This window comes from Peromyscus leucopus, chromosome 11 (assembly GCF_004664715.2).
Source record: "Peromyscus leucopus breed LL Stock chromosome 11, UCI_PerLeu_2.1, whole genome shotgun sequence".
Classification (NCBI taxonomy): Eukaryota; Metazoa; Chordata; class Mammalia; order Rodentia; family Cricetidae; genus Peromyscus; species Peromyscus leucopus.
The window spans coordinates 68,233,035-68,243,821 of NC_051072.1; positions in this window are offsets into that span (position 1 = coordinate 68,233,035).

The window sequence follows — 10,787 nt, forward strand, 5'->3', positions numbered from 1 at the left end:
TTATTTCAGCCTAATATTCATTATGGGACTAAAACTGCCCTAGAGGAGAAAATGGAAGTTTAATATATGCTTTAGATCATTTGATTCTGGCAGTGAGAGCAGCATTTTCTCCATAGATTCAATCTACTTGTTCTAGATTGACAGGACCTTAGGAGAGGTGGACAGAACCCATGTGTGATCCTTATCATAACAGCATATCAAAAGGTGAAAAAATGATTAAATATCTATGTAAAGAGATTCTGTGGTGATTTCCTTGTGTTTGAATGAGTCAAAAAGTAAAAAAAAAAAAAAAATGAACTGCTTACAGGTAATGTCATCTTACCAAATGCAGCTTAAAGCTAAATCCTCTGTTTAGCTATTTAATGCCTTCTCAAAAGTACAAGATAACTGGTCAGTAGGATCAATACCTACACCATTTTCTACCAGAATTCCGGGTACAGTTGCTGCCATTCAGGATGTGATACATACCACCCTGTAGGATACTATCCATCCTCTATAACTGTTAGGGTTCTGTTTCTTCCAGAGACCTGATAACATACAATACATCTGCCAATATCACCATTACTGCTACAACAACTACTACTAGAAAAGAAATGAAACAATATTCCCAGATACTACTACAGAAAAATTTTGTTAACATTTCTGATCACACTACATTTCTTAGGGCAGATTAGATAAATATTGAGATAATTTTCCATTGAAAACTATGCAGAGGTTGACAAATGAAATCACCATACTTCTACTGATGATTGTTTTTAGCCAAACTGTCCCGTTGTACAAATGGCCACCTAATGGAAATGGTCACATCTCTACAGTCACACAGTAGACTCAGTAAGCAAGGCTTCAGAGTACCCATGCTGAATGGCAAACTTCAAGGACTGAAACTTTGCCATATGTACTGTTCAGGCACTGGTCCATCAGGTATAATCTAAAATCTGAATCATCACTATAAGTGAAAGCTAACTGTCACCATTTTGATGTACAAATAACATGTATTTTTGAGATTAAAAAGCAGTATAATGGAAAAGGTATTAAAAAAATCACATTTTAGGGAAATAAGTTGTGGTTTCTAAGTGATAGAATCAGTAATTGATGGAATTCTCTTGGGAATATTCCATCGGTGTAGTGGAAGTTAAACATTTTAAAATATATTTCCATGTCTCTTTATCAAATATACTATTATAACCTTGTAATATGTTCTTCAGAAACAGAGTACAAAAGCATGAAAAGGCTAATCTTGCATTAATAAAATGTGGAAACTATTGACATACATACTTTCTTAAATAATTTTACAATTTAATCACAACAATAAGAACATCATCTATGAGTTTAATTCAGTATTGAAATCACAGAATTTTATTTATCTACTTAGTTTTTTTTAAATCTAAATCAATTTATTAATCTTTTAGACATCTCAAACTCATTTAAAGGATGGCCTAGATAACATTTTAATTTGAAATAAGGAAATATGAAATTACTTATACTTTTCAGGAATCTGATATCTACACTGATGTTCATACACCTTAAATAATAAGTAATAGCCAAGGCATCTAAATAACAGTAACAATCAAATTTAGCTTCTAATGTGATGCCTACTCGAATAAAATGTAGAAACTGTCATGTAATGATGAATAGTATAATAATGTATCATTAATCTCCTCTTTTTTCATCTAGTTAGTATTGTGATGGTCTATTATTTGTGATAGGGATTTCAATGTTCCCCTACAGTGATATCTTGAATGAAAAATTAGCTAGGAGCTGAACATCTCTTTAGAAAATCAAACACCTTCCTGAATCCCTTTAGACACCTTCTAGCTAGTATTGTGTAGGAGTTATCTACTCTTACATTACCAACTCAGTCCACTCTCCCAAAGATTAAGGACACAGTAAGGAATACAACCATTATATTAAGGAATACAACCCTTAGTGCCTAGTATTGCAGCTTGGGACTTCTAGAGCACAGGGAATCACTAGATTCTAGTCTCCAGCCTCACTGCATACTATCAACTTTCTATCTCATTGAGATATCTTAGTTTACTGTCTATCTGCCCACACAATGCCAGTCAGGAGATGAGAATCTAGTCTTGATTTTAGTTTCTCACACATTGTTAGGACAGATCAAAATTAAGTAGTTCTAGAGGTTGATTCTTACTTTCTCTAGCCCATTTCTAGGCTATGTTCACATTACCACAATTACTATTACCTCTATAGGTCTCAGGAAGTAGATGACAGTTGATATCAACCACAGGAGGTAACTTTACAAGTGAAAATAAAAGGTGTAAGAACGTGAGGAAAACTAAAATGGTCTCAGCCTTCTGGGAAGTCATTGACTGGCACCAGGATAATAGTCTATTCTATGGGGCACAATCCATCTTTGAAACCAAATATCACTAAATTATAAAAAATAGAGATATCAATTTGCATGCTCTTTGGTAAGCCTATTTCACTCACTCTCAGCATTCCTTACTTGCCTGTAGTTTTGTGCAGGGCTGGGACCTCTGGGCTTCTCCACCAATGCACACTTCATTTTGGCATGTCGGTTGTTGTTGACCTTGTTCTGCTCATGTTTAATCAGTCATGTTGGTGACTATCCACTACTAAATGGTCAGCCCTGCAAACATGTATACAAGTAACACTATACAGGAATATATATGTACATACATGTAGTCAGATTTTTCTTTGGGTAGCCAACTCCCAAATAACAACACAGAGACTTATTATTAATTATGAAAACTTTGCCTTAGCTTAGACTTATCCCACTAGCTCTTATAACTTAAATTAACCAATTTATATTAATCAACATTTTGCCTTGTGACTTTTTACCTCTCTTGCATATTGCATCTTTGGTTTCCTCTCCATGTCCTTTGGCATCTCTCCTGTGCCTAGATTCACCTTCTGTTCTCTCTCTGCCTGGAAGTCCCACCTAACCTCTTCCTGCCTATCTTTTGGCCATTCTGCTCTCTATTAAACCAATCAAATGGCACCTTGACAAAGAATATTTTTACAATGTACAAAAAGATTATTCCACTACATATACATGTACATATATATGTAACAAAAAATGAAGAAGGTAATGAACTTGAAAGACAGCAAGGAGGGGTATATGGGAGGGTTTGGAGAGAAGAAAGGGAAGGAGAAGTGATGTAATTACATTTTAATCTTAAATATAAAAGAAATAGCTTAAAAAGGAAAGGGATATCAGTGTAATGGTTTCTCTTTATCTTTTACATTCACTCAGTACACATATCAAGTATTAAACAGAACTTTGATTTTCCTTTCAAAAGTACACATGAATCCTCTGAATATCATGGAAGGAATGCTAACATATCCTTGGGCAAACATCTTTTAGACTGCTAACATGACCTAATACTACTTAAAATGCAACCAGCTTCTAAATTCATGCTTTTCCTCAGGCGTATTCTTTGTAAAAGGAGCCACGGCTGCCTTCCGAATGGTGTGAGATGTGACTTTGTTTCTTTCTCCTCAGTGAAGGTTTATGATGTAAACACCGCAGTTTTTCTTTTCCTTGCATTTCTATGATAACTAATAAATCCCAGTTGCCACTCTCTCTCCAAACAGCAGTAAGAGTCATTCTAGTCACCCAGCTGTCGCAAACTAGAGCTAGGAGAGCCATAATGAGTGAGATAAGCTGATTATGACTTGACTCTCTCTCATCTTGGTCGAACATTTAGTCTACCAAACACATTTAGACATTTCCACTATTTAAACTGGGTTCCTCCAGATAATGGGGAAGCAGTAGTTGTGATAAGTATACAAAAGTAAATGCCATATGAAGTTCTTTACAGAATATTAATTTTAAAAAAGATGGTCTAAAATTCTAGAAGCTCCACATGTACTAATGTGGTAATTTTAAAGGGGAGAAAAGAAGGAGCCCACAGAGACTGAACCTACAACAGAAAGCCTGCGTGGTAGTGAACTAGGCTGTCTGCAAATATGTTACAGTTGTGTAGATCTGTGTTCTTGTGGAACTCCTAACTGTGGGAGAAGGGATTGTTTTGTTGTCTGGTTTTACACCCTTTCCTCGGTGAGCTGCCTCATCCAGCCTTCACATGAGGAAGGTGCCTAGGCTTACTACAGTTTATATGCCATGTTTGGTTGATATCTATGAGAGGCCTGCCCTTTTTAGGAGAGAAATGAAGTGGACAGGGGCAGGAGGAGTTGGAGGAGGTACTGGGAGGAGAATAGTGAGGTGAAACTGAGGTCAGGTCATAAAAATAAATAAATAAAATAAAAATTAGAAAATGGAGTTTCAGAGAAGCTTCTGTTGTACTGAGTGGCAGAACCGGCATCTAAGCTCATTTCTGAATGACTAGTGCCTTAAGTTTTACCCTTTTATCATTTTCTTTTATGCTTCTAGTTTAGTAAAGAGCATTTTATGTCTAACACTCTTTGTCTCTGGATACTACCTTAGTCTATGAGTTTATCTTAGGAAGAATCTATGCTGGTTGTAAAATGGGTGTAAAATGTTGGGTGTGAACATTTAATTGACTTAAAAATTACTTAGCATTTATTTCCTTTTCATGACATTGCAAGATGAGGGTATATGATAGTAAAGAGATGAGAGAAAAGGGGAAGCAGGGAGCCAAGATCAGGAATCAGCTAATAAACAAATCAATGAAACTTTACTAGAATTTTTAATCTCCAAATTGCTGAGCAAGGTAAGAAGACTAATACAAGGTAATAAGTGACATAGATCTGGTTTGTTTATTAATATAAATTATTACCTAAAATGACAGGGCATTAAGGAAATATTAAGCTCATTAAGTACTTATAAAATATTTGTAAATATCAATAAGTTCATTTGGTGTAGTGTTTATGAAGCTGAGGTGACTAGAAAAAGTGTCCTGAGGTCCACTAAATTTAGAAAATCTTAATATATACACAGTTGGTTTTCCTCTCTTTTCCACTCTGTACTGGTCAGTTTTGTGTGTCAACTTGACATGAGCTAGAGTCTGTAGCATGAATCATCAAAGTTCTTATTAATAAAATTGGACCTGAGGCAGGTGTTGGGGTGAACACTGGAAAATCAGAGAGACAGAACAAGCCACAGCTAACCTCACCTGGCCAACTTCTCAGCTAATCTTGTTTCCTCCCACTGGAAGCCTCTGTGTCCTCATATCTGAATGATTCTCAGCTGAATTGTGCTGCTTGAAAGCCTGAAAGCTTAACCAGCCAAATGCTTAACCAGGCCAAATGTCTCTAGTTTCTGGTCCTCATGCCTTATATACCTTTCTGCTTCCTACCACCACTCCCTGGGATTAAAGGCTTGCTTTCTGGGATTAAAGGTGTGTGTCACCATGCCTGGCCATTTCCAATGTGGCCTTGAACTCACAGAGATCCAGAGGGATTTCTGCCTCTGGAATGCTAGGATTAAAGGTATGAGTGCCACCATTTTTTAGCCTTTGTATCTAGTAGCTGTTCTGTCTCTAAACCCAGATAAGTTTATTAGGGTGCACAATATTTTGGGGAACACAATATCACCACAAGAGTCAGCAGAGGAAGGAGCCTCAGCTGAGGAAATGTCTCCTTGAAATTCATCTGTAAGGCATGTTCTCATTTAGTGATCACTGGGGAAGAGCCAAGCCCATGGTGGGTGGTGCCATCCCTGGGCTGGTGGTCCTGGGTTCTATAAGAAAGTGGGCTGAACAAGCCATGGGGAGCAAGCCAGTAAGCAGCTTCCCTCCATGTCCTCTGCATCAGCTCCTGTCTCCAGGATTCCTGTGCTCTTTTAGTTCCTGTCCTGGCTTCCTTCAGTGATGGGATACAATGTAGGAGTGTAAGACAAATAATTCCTTTCCTCCCCAACTTGCTATTCGCTCATGGTTGTACATTGCAGCAACAGAAACCGTAGCTGAGACAAACCTCCTGCTTTGGTTCTTGGTTTTGCTGCCACCCCTTTCTTCTTCCCTTCCTCCCTTCTCCCTTTCTTCTCCCTCTATGCCTCAATTGTAGAATACTACTTTAAGATGTGTTACATTTGTTCATGCTGTGGAATACTTGTTAATAATGCAAAGACCTGCTGCATTTGTTTATGCTGCATTTGTTTAACTCTGTGAAACTGCATTACTTTGCCTGTCTAAAACACCTGATGGTCTAATAAACAGCTGAACAGCCAATAGAAAGGCAAGAGAAAGGATTGGCGGGGCTGGCAGCTGGAGACAATAACTAGAAGAAGAAACCTGGAAGTGGGGGAAAGAGGAGCAGAAGAGAAAGGAGAGAGGATGCCAGGGGCCATCCACCCCCACACAGCCAGTCATGGAGTGAGAGTGAAAGCAAGATATACAGAAGTAAGAGAAAGGTAAAAGCCCAGAGGTAAAAGGTAGATGGGATAAGTGAAAGTTAAGTAAAGCTGCCAAGAAACAAGCCAAGCTATAGCCAGTCATTTATAATTAAGAATAAACTTCCATGTGTGATTTATTTAGGTGCTGAGTGGTGGGGCACCCCAAGGAGCAAAGAGTAAAAAGCTTGAGAGTAAAAACCAACAGTACCACCTCAACTTGCACAGTTTTGGGATTGACATGAGTGGGAGTCTGAGAATGAAGAAACACACACACACACACACACACACACACACAAAAGCTGGAATCAGGGAGGGCATGCACTCTGGTGCAGACAAGGCAGTAACCAGAAAACTCAGCATGTTTATTACACACAACATGAAAAAGGATACAGGTTAGCTAATCTCTGTAGGGTCAGAAGGAGAGCAGTCTCAGGCTGTAGTTATCCAGGAAAAGGAAGCTTCTATTGATACTTTATGCAAACATTGTCATCATCTGTACTTGGACCAGGGGAAGTCTTTGCTGTTCCCCTGAGCCTGGGACAAGAAAACCTTGCCATTACTATGGAAGTTAGCTATTGGCATCGTTGGCATGACTGTGATCATGTCAACAATACACATTTGTTTAGGACTTCAACCCCATCTCTCCTTCTCCATTCTTTCTTTCTTTTTTCACTTCTTTCTTCTTTCTCTATTCCAATGTAGTCTTGATTATTCAGAAAATTTGATAAATACCAGATTATGAAGTTATACATATTATTCTTAAACTTTGTTTTATGTGTATGACTGTTTTATCTGCATGGACCACTTGCTTGCCTGGTGCCTGTGGAGGCTAGAAGATGGTGATGGATTCCCTCGGAGCTGGAGTTACAGACATTTGTGAAATACCATGTTGGTGATTGGAAATGAAACTGTGTTCTCTGTGCCTTAACTTAACTTTCTTAAGCTTTACTTAACTTTCACTTATCCCATCCAGTAGCCTTAACCACTGAGACATCTCTCCAGCCCATGGATGCCTGTTTTTCCTAGGCATAGAACAATGATAATTTTTCCTTGGTATTTATTACTCAATAAAGCTTCTTTATAAAATGAGATTTTATAGTCATGGGAATTAATTTGTTGAGGAAATTTATGAGTGAACATAAGGGAAAGAAAAGTCAAGGTTTACTAATATGAATATGTAATTAAATGCCCAGTTAATATTTTGTCCAGAACTTAGCAGCCTAGAACATGTTTAACTCAGCGGTAAAAAGTAGTGATGAGGCATCTAACTATCAAGTCATTCAATACTCAGTGTTCTGAGTGTTTTGATATCTGAGAAAATAGTGTTTTTACCTAAAATTCCCAGAATACCTCAGGTTTTCATGAAAGTATTTAGGAAACAGAAGAGGGGTTGCTTTTGTTTAGTTATTTCTACAGCATTAAAGTTGAGAATACTCTGACAAATTTTCTGTTAACATGGATCATATATGTCACGAATTATTAGGGAGATATGCAGAGTCCCCAAAACATTGCATGAAACCACTTTTACAGCACTCCTACATAATTGTTGAACAATTTGTTTATTAGCTACCAAATAAAAAATGCACTAAACAAACTCTACACACCCTACTCTTGGAATTTATGTAAATATGGGGAAGTATACACTAGTATTGCACCCCAGAAAACATTATTTAAATATTTTTTGCTACTGCAAGTAAAATTGAGGTTACCTGTGAGACATACGTTATCACGTTAAGTTCTGTTGAAGTGGAACTGTGCTTAAAAATCAAAGTGAATGTAGACACATTCATCAGAAATATCACTTATAAAATATACTATACAGTATTAGGGAGAACGTCTATAAATTATGAATGTGAAATCTGAAAACCTTATATAGCAAGAATACAGCCCTTTAAAAAAGAAGCTGTGAGCACAGGCATTGGTAAATACATCCAGCAGGGTACCAAAGGTTATGAGGCTTTGTTTCCAGAGTGTGTGAATTATTTACATGGAAACCCATGTTCAAGAGTACCGGCAGTACATAAGGAAGGGGAGCTTTATCCTTAGCAGACAGAGACAACAGAAGAATGTGATTTCAGTCCATTCCAACATTCTAAGAGTATGTAATTTCTGAAGCAAACATTGATGAACTGGATAAAAGAAATGTTCACAACATGGATTTTTCTTCCCTTTAATTCTAAAAGTCACCATAGAACATAGAAATAAAGCCTATATGAAGGGTGGAGGAATAAGCTCAGTGGTACAGTACTTGCTTCACAGGCACGAGGACCTGAAGTTTCATCAGCAGGACTCAGAGGTGTTGGAGGAAGCAGAGACAGGTGGTTTATGGGGCTCATTTGTCAGCCAGTCTAATTGAAATAGTGAGCTCTGAATTCAGAGAGAGAGAGACCTTTTCTCAAAAATTAAGGTGGGAAGCAATAGAAAAAAATTATCTAAAGTTAGTGCACACACAGAGAGGTACACTTACACACACACACACACACACACACACACACACACACACACATTTGAGGGATGTAAGGCAAACTTTGTCATTGTGAAAATTTACCCTTTAAATAAAGAAGAGAAAATGAGCATTCTGAGACACTACCACCAAATATTCTGGTGAAATTTAATTTTAAAACACACAAACACCATTCAAGGAAAATTCCTGCTGTAAACACTAGAATGTTCCCTTAATGCTGTCTTATTGCTTTGCCACATGAAGGTGGCACTTGAAGCCAATTTTTAAAAGCTGTATCCACACAAAGTTCCACACATTTGTCTCCAGCTATAATCTAACATTAATTCAGTATTTAGCAGCTTTTCACCTCAAAAAAATAAAATCTCCTAAAATATAGATGTCCAAGAGTTTGTCTTTTTGTGTGAACTTTAGATATGTCTACCAAATAGATAACAAAATAATAAACATAGATGATAGATAGATAGATAGATAGATAGATAGATAGATAGATAGATAGATAGATGCAGACAGATGATGAATAGACAGATAAATCCATTTCACAAGCATCTATTCAGCCAGACATTTAGGTACCTCACAACTGAAAGCCTTAAAGTTTCAAAGTGATTCCTACCCCTTGTAGTAAGAGGTAACAAACCCTGAAAATCTTCAACCATGGAAACATAGCACCAGATTTTCAACATACATGTTTAGAAATAAAACATACAAACATACATGAAAAGAAGTAAGATTAACAAAATATTGCTTCCAAGCCTTAACTATTGGCCACTAGATTATGATATATAAATTAAAAAAGCAGATTCTCAGGATGTGCTGCATCAGTGACCCTATGTTCATTTTTATAAAAATTAATTGAAGGTCACTTACTATGACAAAGTCATTTTCCTTTGGTAATTTATGTGTATTATTGAACTTTAGCAGCAGAGTGGTTAGTGGCTGTTGGTTTATTTTGATTAAGCTGAAAAAATCAGATTATTTTCAACAGAAGCCATGAATTCACATTAGTATCATGTATAGAAATTTAAAGTCATTTTATGAGTTAAAATAAATAAGTAAAAGAACAATATATTCATTTATCATTAAATCCAATATTTATGCTTTGAGCAAATTAAAATACTATTATAAACTTAAGATTACAATTTTGGTGGTACTGTCCTAAAATGTTGAGATAGTGGATTTAGAACATAAAATTTGAATCATCTTCATCAATTAAATTGTACATATAAATCATATACAGCATAATTTTTATCTCTTTTGTTCTCATATTGCATATTGGATTTTAAAATGTCAGCTCTGAAAATATTTATGAAATTAAGTAGCTCATGGTTAATGTTATATTTCTATACAAAATGAATAGTTTCATATCTAAAAGCTAAAAGATCTTTAGTTGAGCTTTAGTGTGCTTTCTTTCTTTTTCTATTTTTGTTTATTATTTATTTGTATTATTATTTGTTTGCTTGTTTGTTTTTGACAATGGCTTATGGTGTGTCCCAGGCTAAACTGAAATTCATTATGGTCCTTTCTCTGCCTCCTCTAGGCTGGTATTCCTAACATGCAGGTATCTATGCTATCCTGAAAGGTCTGAATTAGTTCTTTTTTGCAAATACAGCAGCTATAATTCAAGTTTTTGAAAGCAAACATTTTAAAAATCAAGAAATATGACATATAAATTACTCAGTGTTTTCATATAATAAAAATGTAATGCTCTGATACAGTTTATCTATTGTTCTGCCTTTAAAATGGCTTAGGGAGGAATATATACAAATTTTTATAAGTTAAGTTTACAATTCCTAAGAAAAGAGTTGGCTTTTTAAAATAGATTTTCATATCAAGTACAAACCATGAGTTTTAATGAGAAAAAGTAACTGAAATTCAATCAGAATTTAAGAATAACAGCCTTGTAGTTATTTGATCTGACTTTTATCTTGGTTCCAGAGTATGCAATCAAGGTGGTCTGTTATTCTCAAACAAACCATTTACTTGCTTTACCTTAATATAGAACCCAAACACAATTTTTGTTATCTT